This window comes from Elephantulus edwardii, unplaced genomic scaffold (assembly GCF_000299155.1).
Source record: "Elephantulus edwardii isolate Elephantulus edwardi_28Jun2011 unplaced genomic scaffold, EleEdw1.0 scaffold00121, whole genome shotgun sequence".
Taxonomy (NCBI): domain Eukaryota; kingdom Metazoa; phylum Chordata; class Mammalia; order Macroscelidea; family Macroscelididae; genus Elephantulus; species Elephantulus edwardii.
Genome location: NW_006399871.1, coordinates 843,932 through 862,004, shown reverse-complemented (window position 1 = coordinate 862,004; position 18,073 = coordinate 843,932). Strand labels below are relative to the sequence as shown.

At 41.1% G+C, this 18,073-nt stretch overlaps 1 protein-coding gene across 1 annotated transcript in view; it reads left to right on the top strand.

Annotated features, from left to right (window-relative positions):
- Window positions 1–12,082: 12,082 nt before the first annotated feature.
- The window catches only part of RBM6 (RNA binding motif protein 6), a 104,138-nt gene continuing 98,147 nt past the window's right edge, over window positions 12,083–18,073 (top strand). The window contains exon 1 of the mRNA XM_006892884.1: window positions 12,083–12,159. The gene's annotated coding sequence lies outside the window, so the exon portion shown is untranslated. The remainder of the gene's footprint in view (window positions 12,160–18,073) is intronic.

Here is an 18,073-nt window from a genome sequence, read left to right as displayed (position 1 = left end):
TAGGTATTTTTGTCACGACAGGAGTCCAGAGCGAAGGCTGTATAGTGTAGTGGACCTGGGGGAGAGTTTGTAAAACAATGAAAGACTTTTACTTTTCCAAGAGAGTAGTGTACTAGGGGGGAGGGTTGGGAAGGGAGAAAAGTGCAACAATGAATGAATGGAAATCCAAAGTCTCTGTAAATTTTCATTGAAATTAATAATAAATTTAAAAAAAAAGAAATACGGGGGTAAAAAGAAACTTCCAGAAATCCAAACCTGGGTTTGGAAGAGGGCATGGAATGAGGGCTATCATTGTTGATATCAGACAATTCAAAGCTGAAAGCTTAGAATACCAGAAAGATGTTTACCTGTTTTATTGACGATCTAACTATGTGAACAAGTTACGGATAACATTGTGAAGAGTGGGAATTCTAGAACATTTAATAGTGCTAGCGTGGAACCTCCACATAGACCATAGATCAAGAAACAATGGTTTGAACAAAACAAGCATATACTGTATGATTTAAAATTAGGAAAGATATGCTCACAAATAATTTGTTTTACAAGGATTAGTACAAGATTAAGTCCTATTTACAATTTGTGTATGTATATGTTTGCTTGTTTATAGCTTGAGTACAGCACTTGTCAGTTTGCTGTACTGGATGACTTGCAGGTTACAGTGATGCTGGAAGCATTTCAGCTGGAGCTGGAATCACCAGTATTTCTATTTCAAATAACCAGCAGGGCAACTCATGGTGGACAAGTTTCAGCAAATTTCCAGACTAAGAAGCAGGATTGGTCACCTATTCCTAAAGTAACAGACCTTTGAAAATGCTATGAATAACAGCGAAACATTGTTGGATGTAGTACTGGAATAAGAGCCTCTGAGAGCAGAAGACATACCAAGAAATGTGTAGATAAAATGGCAAACATCCATTTATAATTGAAATGTGGACTATATGAAATATGAATTTAGGAAAGTTGGAAGTTGTTAAAAAAATGCCATACTTTGAGCACGTTGTCAAGAAGGGCCAGTCCTTAGAAAAGGACATATTGATGGGGAGCTCTGGTGGCCTAGTGGCAAGGAGCTGCCACTACAATCCCAGAGGCGCACGGTTCGAATCCACCAGATGCTCTGCCGGGAAAGGAGGGACAATCTCCTCCTGTACCAGTCAGATCTGATTTGACGGTACACTCACACAAAAATTAAAAAAAAAAGGACATATTGGGAAAAGTGAAGGATTAGAGAAAGAAAGGAAGACACCTCCTCCCCTGACAGGATGTATTGACACAGTGACTGGAACAATGGGCTCGTGCATATCAGAGATGGTGAGGATAGGGAAGGATAGGGCAAAGTTCAGACCTGTTGGTGGTAGAGTTACTGTAAATTGTAGTCAACTTTAGAGCACTTAACAAGAGTTCCTTTTTTCTTGTACTAATCCTTGTAAAATAAGGATTAGTACAAGATTAGTTCCTGTTTTCCCACCACTCATCTGTCAGTTTGAAATACTGTGGTGGCTTGCATGTTACTGTGACACAGGAAGAAGCTATGCCACTAGTATGTCATCAGCAGAGTCACCAGTGGTGGACAGGCTTCAGCACAGCATCCAGATCCTGACTAAACAGGATTGGTCATCACTTCTGAAATAGCAGGCCTTTGAAAACCTTATGGATAATGGAAAAACACTGCTGGATATAGTGCCAGAAGATGAGCCTCTTAGGTTGGAAGGCTCTCAAAATGTGACTTAAGAAGAGCTGCCTCAGGAAGCTCTGGTGGCCTAGTGGCAAGAAGCTGCGCTACAATCCCAGAGTCGTGCAGTTCAAATCCACCAGATGCTCTGCTGGAGAAGGAGGGACAATCTCCTCCTGTACCAGTCAGATCTGATTTGACGGTACACACATAAAAAATAATAAAATAAAAATTAAAAAAAAGAAGAGCTGCCTCCTCAAAGTCTACCATCATGATGCTGATGGATTAAAGCTTTGACCCAATGAAAGAACTTCATTTGCTAATGTGGCAAGACTTAAAATGAGGAGCAACAGCTGCAAACATTTATTAACAATTAGAACATGAAATGTACAAAGGATCAATCTGGGAAAATTGGAAGTTGCAAAAAAAGGAATGGAGCACATAAATATCCACATCTTATTAGTGAGCTCAGGTAGACTGGTATTGGCCATTTTGAATCAGACAATCACATGGTATACTATGCCAGAAATGATAAATTGAAGAGGAATGATGTGGTATCCATCATCAAAAAGAGCATTTCAGAATCTGTCCTAAAGTACAAAGTTGTGAGTGACAGGTTACAATCCACACTCCTTCAAATAAGTAATTTTTATACAACTGTTATTCAAATATACACACACCAACCATGAAAGCCAAAGATGAAGAAATTGAAGATTTTTACCCCATTTTGCAGTCTAAATTTGATCAAACACAATCAAGATCACTAATAATAGTTGGTGACTGGAATGCAAAAGTTGGAAACAAGGAAGAACTGATAGTTGGAAAATATGGCTCTGGTAACAGAAATGAGATTGGAGATTGAATGATAACATTTTGTAAATGGAATGATTTATTCATTGCAAACACTTTGTAAAAAAAAAATGGTGATGATACACATGAACTTCACCAGGAATCAGACTGACTGATCAATGGAAATCAATGGAAATAAATGGAAAAAGATGTTGGTGAAGCTCAGTATCAACAGTTGTAACCAGACCAAGGACTGACTGTGGAACATCAATTACTCATGTGCAGGTTCAAATTGAAGATGAAGAAAATGAAAAAAAATCTACATGAATCAAATGACTTTGAGTGTATCCTTATTGAATTTAAAAACCATTTTCTTTTTAATTGACATTTTAATGAAAGTTTATAGATATTTGGGATTTCCATTCATTAATTGTAGCACATTTCCCTTCCTGCCCACCCCTCCCCCCCAAAAAACCACCCAAAAACCCTCTCATTATTATACATTCCCTTCCCCAGTCCACTCCACCAGGGAGCTTTCATTCTGGACTCTTGTCACGGAAATAACACCTAATCATATATTCCTTTTAGATAGTTCTCTCCTTCATCTGTTTCAATGCAGTATACATTATTTATACCCTCTTTTCTTAGATTCCTCCTACCCCAGTATCAGTCCTGCTTTACAACAGTGGCATTATGCATTATTTGTCCCATGTTCTCCAGGGTCACCATTTTGTACAATATTTCATGTGTTGCTTGTTTTTCAATGCAGCATAGTATTCCATTGTGTGAATATACCACTGCTTCTCTATCAATTTATTTGTTGATGGACACTTGGGTTGTTTCCAACTCCTTGCTATTGTGAACAAAGCTGTGATAAACATGGATGTGCATATATCTGCTTGGGTAGCGGTTATGGTTTCTTTAGGGTATATTCCTAGTAGTGGAATTGCTGGGTCAAATGGTATTTCTATTTCCAACTTTTTGAGAAAGCATCATACTGCCTTCCATAGTGATTTTACCATTTTACACTCCCCAAAACAGTGAACAAGGTTTCCAATTTCTCCACACTCTCACCAGCATTTGTTGTCTAGTGTTCTGTTAAGTTTTGGTATTCTGACTGGGGTGAGATGATATCTCATAGTTGTTTTGATTTGCATCTCTCTTAGAGCTAGGGATTGTGAACATTTCTTCATGTGTTTGTTGGCCATCTGAATGTCTTCTTTGGTGAAGTGTCTGTTTATATCCTGTGCCCATTTTCCAATTGAGTTATTTACTTTTATCTTGTTGTGGTGCTCAAGTATTTTATAAATTCTAGATATAAGTTCCTTATCAGACATGTCATTACCAAATATTTTTCCCAATCTGTGGCTTCCCTTTTTACCCTGTTGAAGGTTTTGCATGTGCATAGGGATTTTATTCTTAGAAGGTCCCATTCATCTTGGAAGGTCCCATTCCTATTTTATCTTCTCCCGGTTGTAGGTAAAAACCATCTTAAGAATAGACTTGATATATAGAAAACTATTTGAGGCTCAAAGTCAGGAAAACAAAGATTCTCACCATTGGACCAATTGGCAGTATCGGTATGGATGGTGAAGTGATTGAGATAGTTAACAGTATTAGTTTGCTTGGTTCCACAGTCAACACTCTTGGTAACAGCAGCCAGGAAATCAGGAGACAAATTGCATTGGGAAAGTCGGTTGTGAGGGACCTCTCAAGAGAGCTGGAGAGCAACGATGTCAGGCTGGAGACTAAGGTGCCCCTGATCCAGGCTATAGTCTTCACAATTATGTGCTATGCATCGGAGAGTTGGACAGTGAATAGGGATGATAGGAGAATTGATGCCTTTGAGCTGTGGTGCTGGAGACAAGTGTTGAGTACACCATGGACTGCTAGGAGAACAAACAGGTTTGTCCTGGAGAGGGTGAAGCCAGAATGCTCCTTGGAGTCAAGGATTCTGAGGCTTTGTCTGACATAATTTGGGCATGTTGCAAGGAGAGACTGGTCCTTGGAGAGGGTCATCATGTTTGGGAGAGTGGTGGGACGGCACAGGAGAGGAAGACCCTCCATGAGATGGATCGATTCTGTGAGTGGAATGGTGGGAATGAGTGTGTTTGAGATGGCAAGGTTGGCACAGGATAGAACGGCATTGAGCGCTGTTGTACATAGAATCGTGATGAGTCACAAGCAACTCGATGACACATAAGAACAACAACAACCATGACCAAAGATCAGATGAAGGTTTTTAAAAGTTTATTTATTAATTTTATTTTTGTGTACAGTCATATCAGGTCCGACTGGTACAAGAGGAGACTGCCCCTCCCTTTCCAGTAGAGCATCTGGTGGATTTGATCCAACTGCCTTTGAGATTGCAGTACAGTTTTTTGCCACTAGGCTACCAGCAGAGCTCCAGACCAGACGTGTTGTGAAATGACGTCAAGGCATGAAGAAAGCAAAAGACAGAGAAGAAAGAAAATACCAAAATGGATGTCAGAAGAGACTCTGAAACTTGCAATGGAATAAAAAGAAGCCAAAACAAGGGCAAGGAATACTGAGGTCAAAGAATTGAACAAAAGATTTCAGAAGGCAGCTTGGTAAAGCAAAGCAAAGTGTTATGATGGAATGTATAATCCATTTTGCAGTCTGAAATTGATCAATTATACAATCAAGATGCCTGTATAATGTTTTTGTTATGTGCCATTGAGTCACCTGCGACTCATAGCGACCCTGTGTACAACAGCTCTGAAGTCTACCCTGTCCTGACTCTGACTAACTCTAACATACCTACCGCATTTGCCCTAGTTACTGCAAAATGATAGGTTGTTCTGACTTGACAGCATGTAATAACAATAGCCAGAAGAACAAACAAATCTGTTTAGTGGAAGTGCAAGTAGGGTGCTCTTAGATTCACAAGATTGTCTGTGTTATAGGCCAATGTATGTGGTCAAAGAGGTTGGTGAAATACCAGAAGCCTGCAGGCTGAACTTGTGGGTGGTTGCTATCACAGCAGTTTAATCAGGTTGGATGAAGTGTACCAAGGAAGCAAAGACTGAGCTTCAAAGAAGCATTCCTCTAATAGGATCTCAGGGCTATTAATTTTTTAATCTCCTCCTTATTATAGGAACTTTTGTTTTCCAGGGAACTCAGGGTAGTGACCTGGTAATACCATCTAGTCAGGTGGGGACTCAATAGCATAGACGGAGGTTAGAATCACTAAATGGAAGGCTATGGCTCAAAGGATCATATTACTTAATTCACTGTACCATAGTGTTCATCAGGCTATTTATGCTGAGTTAAATAGCATGAGAACCTGGATTACATGAAGATGAATGCATGAGAATTGGAAGAGGATTCATTAAAAACTTACAATATGCAGATAATACAACCTTGTTTGCACAAAACAAAGAAGACTTGAAGTAGTTACTGATGAAGCTTAAAAACTATAGTGTTCAGTATGCATTACACCTTAACATGAAAAGAACAAAAATCCTCACAACTAATAAACCAACCATACAGGACCAAAAGGGCAGAATTTGCCCAAAATTCAGAAAGCAGGAAGGGCAAAGAAAGATGAATGAAAACAGGGAGCCTAGAGAAGAAGTGTGAAGAGTCCTGTCATACTGAGGGGATTGCAACTAATGTTATAAAACAAAATGAATTGTGGAAGTATATGCTACTTTGTTGTGTAAATGTTCCTCCAAAGCACAATAAAATGTTCTTAAAAAAATCATCCTCACAACTGGATCAATAACCAATCAATAATATGATAAATGGACAAAAAGATTTGTTATCAATGATTTAATTTTATTTGAGCTCTCAACCAATGCCCAAGAAACATCAGTCTAGAATGCAAATGTTGTAAAAGTTAGATTACATTGTGGGTATTTTATTCAATGTTATAAACAAAAGCAAAAAGTATTTGAATGATTGAAAAAAAAAAACCCCAGTATATTTCGTCAACTTTCACTCAAATCACAATAAAAGAAATAGTTAAAATTACAAAAAAAGAAATAAAATGACATATCCCAACAGGCAGATTTGTGGTAAACAATTTCTTTAAAGAATAAGGATGTATGGTGCAACCACTATGGAAGGCAGTATGGCGCTTTCTCAAAAAGTTGCAAATAGAGATACCATTTGACCCAGCAATTCCACTACTGGGAATATATCCCAAAGAGTCCATAACTGACATCCAAGCAGATATATGCACACCCATGTTTATCGCAGCTCTGTTCACAATAGCAAGGAGTTGGAAACAACCCAGGTGCCCATCAACAAACAAATGGACAGAGAAACTGTGGTATATTCACACAATGGAATACTATGCTGCATTGAAAAACAAGGAACTCATTCAATATTATTCAAAATGGGTGAGCCTGGAGGACATTATGCTGAGTGAAATATCTCAGTTGCAAAAGGACAAATATTGCATGGTGCCACTGCTGTAAAATAGGACTGATGTCAGGGTGGGGGTAAGACTGAGAAAAACTGGATAAATTGTGTATACTGCACTGAAACAGATGAGGGACTGAATAATTTAAAAGCGATGTATGATAGGGTATTATGGTTATCACAAGAGTCCACAATTAAGGTTGCATAGTGGAATGTACTTGGGGCGGTGGGAGGGGTGCGGGGGGATTGTGTACCAGGGAGGGAGTCTTTCTTTTACTTTTGAAAGAGAGGAGCGAACTGGGGGGCGGGGGAAGAGGGCTGGGCGGGTAGAGAAGTGCAGCAATGAATGAATGGAAATCCAAATTCTCTGTAAATGTTCATTAAAATTATTTACAAAAAAGGAAAAGAAAAGGTTATGACAGTAAATCATTAAAAACAAAACAAAACTGGTTTTGCAAAGTATTTAAAAACTTTTTATCCAGCATACGTGTCCAAAACCTCCAATTTCAAGGCTTTAACTTCTAGTTTAAAAAGCCTCATCATGGTCACATAAGTCACAAATATTAAAACATGCTGCAATGAAAAGTAAAGGGGCAAAAGAGAAGCTTCTTGTCACTTGCTTTCAACGCTGTCTTCATGGACAACTGGCTCAACAATGCCGCAATACAGTCTTGGTAGCAAAAGAGCAATCAGACTGACAGAACCACAAGGATGGTACAAGTGACCAGGATAGAATCACCATCACCGTAAGCCTGCAAGAACCTTAAATATGCACGGATGTTGCCAGTAAAAAGGATTTCTTTTCTTCTGAACTCAATCCTAGGAACTCCTTTCACACTATAGATCAGTTGCTCTCCTCTACCACTGGTCTCTGGCTACAGGGGTCTCTTCATGACTTTACCTCTGACCAAAATATCTTTTTATACTTTCTGCCTACTCTTCCTTCTCTAAATACGAGACCTCTGTTCCTCATCATCTTTTCTGTAATAATCACTAAAACTCTCTCTAAACCCGTCTTTTCTATCAGCAATAATTCTGCCTCATTGCTTTTCCAAGAGAACTGACAGTGGTCCTCTTGCTAGGTGTGCACTCTACCATCCACTATAGATTGGATTATCACTCCTCACCCCAGTTCAAGACTGGACTTCAATCAAGGCTGTCCTATTTCACTCAGCATACAAAATAAGACCTATTTTTGACCAGAGTTCCTCTCAATCAAATTCTTCCAATTCTCTTCTAAACCAATATAGAGGGAGTAACAAGAAAAAATTAACAGTCCATGTATGATTCTTCCCTTATTATGTTTCTTTTAAAAATAGTTTACGCATCAATTTCTCATCATACTGCACTGCCCCACTCCTCTAGTAGGCTGAGATATTTCAAGCAAACTTAAAGCTTCTATAAACCTCACCTTCACCCTGAGCCCTAGTCCAATACAACTTTTCTTCTATGCTCAACTCCTCCATTTTCCTTCTGCCATCCCATCAAGTAGTTCCTATAGTTTGGGATACCTCTAACCCATTAAGCTACATATCACACTCCTATTAATATTAAAGTAAAAGACCAAACCTCCTTTCCATGCATTCCCTAGTACTCCATCAGTATAGGACATCTCAAGGATTGAAAGCCTTTCTAACTAAGTTCTTTAAAACCAGTATTTTAATTCCCACTCATTCTCCTTACAATACTACTATTCTTCCAGTAGAGAAACCAGATGGCTCATACTGCCTTGTGCAAGATCTCTGAGATATCAATAATTTCATACAACTAGTACATCCAGTCATCCCTAACCCATATACCCTCCTCTCCACCATACCCTCCCTTCAATAGTTGGATCACTACTGCCCTTCATACCTCTTATACTACTACTGCTCATTCTTGCATTAACCTGTGGGCCATGTTTACGCAAAATTTTTACTAATTTTTTGCAGAAGCAATTTAGTGTATTAATCAACCAATCCATCAGTGAATTGTGCATGATGAAGTACACACTGCTCCCTCCAAATGAGACAGAATAACATACCTGCCTCTCTTAAACCCCATTATGCCCCCATGCAGCAGGAAGCAGCTAGAAGACCTCCTCACCCCCTATCATACAAAGGTGGGACTGTTAGGATAAAAATTAAAATAGAGGTTGAAGCTCAACTCAGAAATCCCTATGTTAGGACATCTTCCAAAACCAGAACTCAGAAAATCCTATGTCAGGACATTTTCTGAAACCAGAACTCAGAAAATCCCGTGTCAGGACATTCCTCAGAATCAGAACTCAGAAATCCCATATGCACCAATGAGCTACTGTAATGTCAAACTCATCTCACAACCACCTAAAACACTTGCTGAAACTCCATGTAAACGCCCCTAAGCCAACCCCCAGTGCTACTCCTTTTGCTGAGTAGCCTGGCATGCAATAAACTTTGAGAAATGTTTTTAAAAAAAAAAGAATAAGGATGTAATTTTGAGGACTACGGTGCACCCAAACCAGTTGCAGTATTTTATGTGTTTATGGGTGGGTATAAGAACATATATGTGTGTGTTCTTGTGAGGCAGGGAGGAGAGGCAATAATGGATTTTCAGTTAAGAAAGCTTAAAAGAACTAAATGCAATACGATGTTACTTCAACAATAGAAAATATATTTTTATTATTAGAAAGGCTTATGTTGTTGGTGTTAGGTGCTGTTGAGTATGACCCATAGTAACACTATGAACAACAGATCTGAACCCTGTCCTATCCTGTGCCATCCTCATACTTCCTGACACATTAGAGCTCATTGTGATAGTCACTGTGTCAATCCACATGGTTGAGGGTCTTCCTCTCCTTCACTGACCCTCTACCTTTCTGAATATCAGGTCTTCTCCAAGGAATAGCCCCTCCTAGCAGCATGTGAATTTGTGAGGGGAAGCCTCATAATCTTTGCTTCCAAAGAGCACTCTGGCTGCAACCTCTCCAAGTTGTTGTTGTTATGTGCCATCGAGTCGCTTGTGACTCATAGAGAACCTATGTACAAGAGCTCTAAATGCTGTTCTATCCTGTGCCAATCTAGCCATCTCAAACGCACTTATTCCCACCGCTCCAGTCACAGAATCAATCCATCTTATCAAAGGTCTTCCTCTCCTTCGCCGCCCCTCCACTCTGCCAAACATGATGTCCCTCTCCAAGGACCAGTCCCTCCTTGCAACATGCCCAAAATATGTCAGACGAAACTTCAGAATCCTTGACTCCAGGGAACACTCTGGCTTCACCCTCTCTAGGACAAACCTGTTTGTTCTCCTAGCAGTCCATGGTATATTCAACACTCGTCTCCAGCACCAAGACATGTTTAATTTTTTTTTTGGCTGTCCAAGGGATGTTTAGTACTCTTCTTTAACACCATAGCTCAAAGGCATCAATTGTTCTTGTCATCCTTATTCATCGTCCAGCTCTTAGAGGTATAGCAAGTGTTCAGAAAGACCATGGCTTGAATCAGATGCACCTTAGTCCTCAAACTGACATCATTACTCCTAACTGCAGCCCATGAGATATTCAGTACTCTTCTCCAACAGCAAAGTTCAAAGGCATAGTTCTTGTGTCATCTTTGCTCACTGGCCAACTTTTCAGATGCTTAGCAAGGAATTGAAAAGACCATGGCTTGAATCACATGCACCTTGGTCTTTATCATTACTCTTTAATATCTTGGAGAAGTTCTTATAGCAGATTTTTCCAATACGACATGTCTTTTGACTTCTTGACTGATGGTACCGATGGTGTTGACTATGAATGCAAGCAAGATCAAACTGCTGACAACTTCAATCTTTTCTCCATTTTTCATGATCAGCGATGAGAATTTGATCTTCTGCAGTAAGTGTCCTAAGTCCTCTCTGCTTTCAGCAAGCAAGGTTACGGTTATCTGCATAATGCAAGATTTTCATGATTCTTCCTCCAATCTTGATGTCATTTTCATAAAGACAGCCTGTTTAATTTATTGGTTGTCTGCAGTAACCACTCCCACCCTTATCTTCACTAAGGCAGCAAAATTTATTACAAAATGCCTGAAAAATAGGAAGGTAAAGACCACTCAATCCAATAATCTACTTTTCTACATTTAAAATCTCCTTATTTTGTTAGGTGGAATACGTTATGGGCTTTTCTTGCAACCAGTTTCTTTGACTTATGATGCTTTGACCCTAAGATCTGATCCTAAAATCAGTTTCTCTTCTCGAGGGCCTGATAGGGAAATCAGATGATCAGGACCAGCAAGACTTTCCAAGTCTAGAAAATCCACTTGGGTGCTTGAAGCTGTCCATCTAAGGAATATTAGCGGGAAGGAGATGCTGAAAGTGAGCTATAAACTGAAGCAATGAGTTTCCAGTGTCCCTCCTGCTCATTCATCTTACAGAAGTCATTCTCGGCCAGATTTACTGAATCTTTAGATTCAGCAGACAGGAAAAATTGCCTTTGTGTTGTAACGTATTGGAACGATCTGCAGTTGCAATTATGCACCGGGGTTCCGGGGGGGAAAAATGGACCGTCTCCTCCTTTATACTTAGAAACCTAAAGGAGAGTCTTCATAGATGGAAATCACTCCATAGCAGTGGATTTTTAACATGTCTCTCGTCTGATATTCTCCAGCTGAGGACGCAAACTTGGAAATTTGTCAGAAATAAAAAGGGACAGGAATTAGTTTAAGTGCTTCTCTTGGATTTCTCCTTAGGATCTAGGCCAGAGGGTTTATTTAGCTCCTGGGATTGGAGGCCCAGGAAGCCCAGCTTGTTGCCCTCACCACTGATAAATCAGTGGGCAAGAGGAACTTTCTTTACTTTTACACTAACGGAGAAGAAGGCTTCAAATTAGTCAGGTTAGAAGCCGTATCCGCATACCTGGCGAGGTATTCTAACGACCTTAGAGCAAGCCAGGCCGCCAAAAGACTGTAAATCTTGCTCAACATTGAATGAAGCTTTGGAAGAATAGCAGCCTGAGGGCAGGGATCGACCACAATGCCCAGCATGCTCCGCGCACTGGGCGGGAGCGCCCTCCCATTGGACGGCGACGTGCACAGTGCTCCAGCACGCTCCGCCCCCAAAGGAAAAAAAATTTTTTTTTCAACCTTTTCCCCGTCTTTCCTCACCTCGCCGCGCGGGGCACGGCGGGATTAGATACGATCAGGCCGAGCACTGGACTCCATCTCCCGGCGGGCCGAGCGCGGAAGGCAGCCGCGCAGCGCCCTTTGTGGAGGTAGCGGCCCGGCGCGGAGGAAGTTCCGGTCTCCGCGGCGCTGGATCGGCAGCGGCGGCGGCTGAAGAAGAAGAGGAGCGGGCCCAGAGGGTACGCTGCCTCGGTAAGAGCCTAGGGCAGGAGGCAGGGCTTGTCAGAATCAGAGGGGGAAGAGCGAGCAGGCTGGGTCACTGTTAACATCGCGGGCCCGCGCGACCTGGAAGTAGCGGTGCGACCGAGGTGCCGTGGCTTTGGCGTCGCGGAGCAGCTGCGGCCTCGCTCGGGAAGGAGAGCGACGGTGTGATGAGGGAGGCGCGGTCCCGGGGAGGAACGCCCCGGATCGGTCATGGGCACTGGGCGGGGCTCGGCGGAGCGGCAGAATTACCCGCCTGGCCGCGGGGTGTCCCACCGTGGAGTGTTGGGGGGCGCATGGTTTCGATTCAGTGCTGGGGGTCCGAGGAGTCGAAGCCAGGCCTCATCTTTCTCTTTTCCCCGGAGACTACTGGAGAAACAGCAGGCTTTTGTTTCTCATTTGGTGCTTTTGCAGGAATCGATCCAGTTTTGAGGCATATAGCTCGAGAGGGGCGCCCTTGTATTTAGCACTGTCAGGGCCGGACAGACGCGAGTAGGCTCGGCCGGACCAGAGCGCGCGAGCTGCGGGCCGAATCCCCTGAGCCGTAGAACCTGGAGGTGGAGGAGTGGCCTGGTGGGTTCTGCGCCGTTGGGCCAATGTGGGAGGAGACGGGTGTTGCTTTGTATTTGCGCCTTTGGTTTCTTTTGGCATTGCAGCTGAGTGTTTTTCCCTTTAATTTGAGAGTTTGGTGATGTGCTACTCGGGGTTCAAGTCTAGGAATGCATCCTTTGAAGTGAGGGCCTAGAATTGCAGGACTCATTAACTGTAAAGGAAATGGTATCATTCCAGGTTTGCTTGTGAGGGTTAGAGAGTTGCTAGATGTACGTTGAAGGAGTTTATTAGAATCTGAGGCACCTGGTCACCTTGTTGGCTTTTCTGAGCTCTAGATTGTGTTTTAGGTTTATTCATTTCCAACGTCCTATTGAGAAGTGCCACGTGAGAATTATTTCACTATGCTGTTCTTAGCAAATCTGTGAGGGTCTGGCAGATGACTCTTGTAGGGTTGACAGGATTATAAATTAAAAATGTGCCATTTTGTTAAAACACAGAAGTTGAATCTGAACCTTGTCTCCTAGCTACCCAAGCTCCTAATCTTTATTTTTAAAGACTAGCATCCCTCTTTCTGGAAAGCTGTAGCACTCTTTCTTATAGAATTCCATTACCAACTTTGAGTTAATTTTGTTGTCTTTGAAAAGAGTTGACAGGAGTAGATTGTGAAACATTTTTGTGGGAAAAACTTGGACAAATTATGCTCTAGTGCGGCCGAATTTAAGGAGCCCTGGTGGTGCATTTGCAAGGGAATGATGTTGACAGTCTCCTCTGTTGGAGGGTCACTCCTCAATGGTGATGAGTTTGAGCTTTGAGTGACAAATTATTTGAGGATTTGGCTGCTCATCAAAAGTTTGTAGCTTTGGGAGCTCTGGAGGCCTAGTGGCAAGAAGTTGCCTGCAGTACCAAAGACACACTGTTCAAATCCATCAGATATTCTGCTGGAGAAGGAGGGACAATCTCCTCCTGTGCCAGTTGGATCTGATTCGACAGTACACACAAGAAAAAAAAATTTTGTGGCTCGAAGCTATCAGCAGCTTCACGAGTAGAAAAGATGTGGCAGTCTTCATCCTTACATTTACAATCTTGGATGCTCCATCTCAGACTCTGCCCTGGAGTTGGTACCAACTCATAAGTAACCCTTTATCAGATTTTTGAGGGTTTTAAATCACATTGGAGGAAATGAACCATCTTTCTCTTGTGGAACCTCTGATGGCTTTGAACTTCCAGAGAGATGCCACATTTGAGTTAGCAGTGCAGCTCCCTACTGACTATGCCACAACAACCCCCCTGGATATCCTATTGGTCAGTTCTTTTCTGTCCTTGAAGATCACTGGATGAGACTGGATGCCAGTGATGGCCACTATACCTTTTTCATGTAAAACATTGTTTTTACTATTAATGAGTGTCTTTTGAGTGAATTTAGTTTTCCTTTTGGTTGAATTGAGTGCCATTCACAATACTTCTGTTACATTGTTCCCTTTGAAGGTAGTATACTACTTCCTGAAAAGTGTTGACCAATTATTTCTGGTACAGTGCCTCTGTATTTCATCTTTTGATGCTTCCTGCATTATTCAAGATTTTGCCTATAGACTTCTTCAGTGCCAAACTGTTCTTCTCTTTTGGCTAACTCTAGCTCTTTGTACCTTTCATTATAATATTTTACCTTGTCTTGTTGAGCTGTCTTTTGAAATCTTCTGTTCATCTCTTTTGCTTGTCATTTCTTCCCTGTGTTTGACCTCTCTAGATTCCAGTGCAGGTTCATAGTTTCTTCTGACATCTATTTTATTTAGTCTTTTCTTTCTTTGTAATGATCTTTTTTCTTCATGGATGATGAAAGAAGTTTAAGCTACACTGGTAAAAATGTAAGACCCCAGGAGTTGATGGAATATCACTTGAGGTGTTTCAGTAAATAAATAGAGCTCTGGACATGCTCAGTAATCTATGCCAAGAAATTTGGAAGCAGCTACCTTGCCAATTACTGGAAGAGATCCCTTTTTATTTCCATTCTAAGAAAAGGTGACCCTTCAAAGAGTGAAAATTATTGAACAATATCATTAATAATCACATGCAAGTAAAATCTTAACTGAAGATTATTACAAAAATACAGAGAACTGCTAGAAATTCAAGCTGGGTTCAGAAGAGGCTGTGGCACCAGGGATATCATCGCTGATGTCAGATGAATCTTGTCTGAAGACAGAATACCAGAAGGATGTTTACTTGTGTTTTGTTAGCTCAGCAAAAACATATATGGCTGTGTGGATCATAACAAGTTATGACTAAAATTGAGAAGAGTGGGAATCCCAGAACACTTAATTGTGCACATGTGAGCCTGTACATAGACCAAGAAGCAGTTGTCTGAACAGAACAAGGGAACAATGCATGCTTTAAGATCGGGAAAGATGTGCATCGGGATCATATCTTTTCTCCATCTGTATTCAGTCTCTGTGCTAAACAAATAATTTGAAAAGCTGGATTGTATGAAGAAAAATATAACATCAGAGTTGGAAGAAGACTTAACCTGAGTTGTGCAGGTGACACAAACTTGACTGCAGAAAGTGAAGACTTGAAACACTTACTGCAGAAGATTGAAGACAGAACAGGACCAGTAAAGTGCGTTGTGATACTTGGAGAAATGATTGAAGTTGTCAAGGATTTAATTTGATTAATGTCACCAATCATCTCCTATGAAAACAGTCAAGAACTATAAATTGTTTCATTGGAAAAAAAAATCTGTTTAGGACCTCTACAAAGTGCTAAAAAGCAAGGAGGTCAGTTTATACACACAAGTGTGCCTGATCCAAAATGCTATTTTCAGTTGCTTCCTATGCATCTGAGAGTTGGATAGTGAGTGAAGAAGAGTTCATGGATTTTAATTGTGATGGAAAATAGTGTTGAATATCCCCAGGATAGCCAAAAGAACAAACAGTTCTGTCTTGGAGGAAGTGCAACCGGGTACTCTGTAGAAGAAAGAATGGTGAAAACTTTGTTTTACATACTTTAAGCATATTATCAGGAAGGGCCAGTCTTTGGAAAAAGACGTCATGCTAGGAAATAAGAGGTTAGCAAAAAAGAGGGTGAACCTCAACAAAATGGATTGATTGAATGATTGTACCAGTAGGCTTGATCATGGCAGATTGTTAGAATGGTTCAAGATAGGGCAAGATTCTTATCTGTTGTTCATAGGGTTGCTGTAGACTAAGTGGTGCTGAGACTATCACATTGTGATATTCTGCATAGCAGAGTGGATAACTAGGACTCTAAAATCTGTTAGCATTTAAATCCCCATCTCCTTTAGTCTTTGACATCCAATGAATTGCAAGAAGACCCAATTTATGATGAAGATGTTGTTGTTAGGTGCCATCTTGTCGATTATGACTCAGCGATCCTATGAACAAAAGATCTGAATGTAGTCCTGTCTTGGGCCATCCTCACACTTCCTGACACACAAGAGCTCATTGCAGAAGTCACTGTGTAAGTCCACCTGGTTGAGGGTCTTCCTCTCCTTCGCTGACCCTCCACCCTTCCCAACATCATGTCCCTCTCCAAGGAATAGCCCCTCCTAGAATATGTCCAAATTATTTGAGGTGAAGCCTCATCATTCTTGCCTCCAAAGAGCACTCCAGCTGTACCCTCTCCAAGACATATCTATTCATTCTCTTGGCTGTCCATGGGATGTTCAGTGCTCTTCTCCAACACCACAGTTCAAAGGCATCAATTCTTTTTCTGTCATCCTTATTCATTGTCCAGGTCTTGGATGCATAGCTAATAATTGGAAAGACCATGGCCTAAATCAGACACACCTTAGTCCTCAAACTGACATTACTACCCAATAATTTGGAAAGGTCCCTAACTGCAGATTTTCCAATTGCAGTGCATCTCCTATTTCCTCACTGCTTGTAACTAAGGTGTTAATTGTGGATCCAAGCAAGATGAAGCTGTTGACAGTTTCAGTCTCCTCTCTATCCATCATGACACTGCCTATTGGTCCAGTAGTAAGAATCTTTGTATTCTTGATATTGATATTCACACTATACTGAATGCTGCATTACTTGATCTTCTGTAACAAGTGCTTCAAATCCTCCTCACATTCAGCAGGTATGATGAGGTGCAGTTTACAGTTTCATTATAAGTTGGTTCTGATGGAAGCTGAATATCTAGTTTCCCCCTCATTATTATTGCCTTTTATTATCACGCATCCTGGTGCTGCTGTGGTTAAGGTATTCAGATATTAACAAAAATGGCGATTTGAAACCACTGCTAGAGAGATGAGGTAACCAATCTACTTAGTAAACTAAGATTTACTGCCTTGGAAACCCTATGAAATAGTTCTGTTCTTTTTAGAACAGAGTGAGTCAGAATTAACTCAGTATTAGTGTTGTTAGATAATTTTTTTTTTCCAAAATGATCAGTTGCTTTTACGTGGATTTTCTTGATGTTACCTTGTAAATGCCTACTAAATTACTTGGTAGGATTAGGGAGCTCTGGTGGCCTAATGGCAAGTAGCTGCACTACAATCCCAAAGGCAAGTGGTTCAAGGCCACCAGCTGCTTCATGGGAGAAGGATGGGCAGTCTCCTCCCATGCTATTAACTGCCTCTGAAAATCCACTGGAGGATCAGCTGTGGGTCAGCTCTGACTCTACAGTACACAATGCAGATAAGGTGCTTATGGGTTACCAAAAGCATTGGATAGTTGCTAAAATTGTAAATAAGATCTGTGGTACACTTTTGGACTGAGACCATGCCAATAAGGTATAGTGAATTCTAACAAAGGGACTGGTCAGTTTTGTCATCCTTGTTAGGCTTAAAATGAGCCATTCCAGAGGTGGAAAGTGGAGAGAGACCTCCAAGAAGAAGAGCATTGTATCCTTTGTACCTGGAGTCCTTGTGCTGAGAACCTCCTAAACCCAAGAGCCAGCTCTGTAACACAAGATGATGATATAAGATGATGAAACAGTGACAGAAATGGAGGATGCAGAAACAAGACCTGCATGAGACAGTGCAGTAGGCGTCTCACCTCACCCAGTAAGGTGGCTGCAGTGTTTATGCTGACCCATGAATGAGAGTTGAGTGTCTTTGAGTTGGAGGCTTTCTCTTGGAATTGAATGGCTTTGATCAGATCACCAAATGGTGGATCTAAGGAGTTTTGTAATATTTATTGAGCAGGACAGATGCCTGACTGAGTTTTGTAACATTTGTCTGATCAGTGCAAAAGTAGGCATGAGACTCTGTCTTGATTAAAAACTGTATCCTGAGTTGTTTCTCATCCTAAATTGTAACCTGTTGTTGTTGTTGTTATGTGCCGTTGAGTCGCTTGCGACTCATAGCGACCCTATGTACAACAGCCCTAAACTC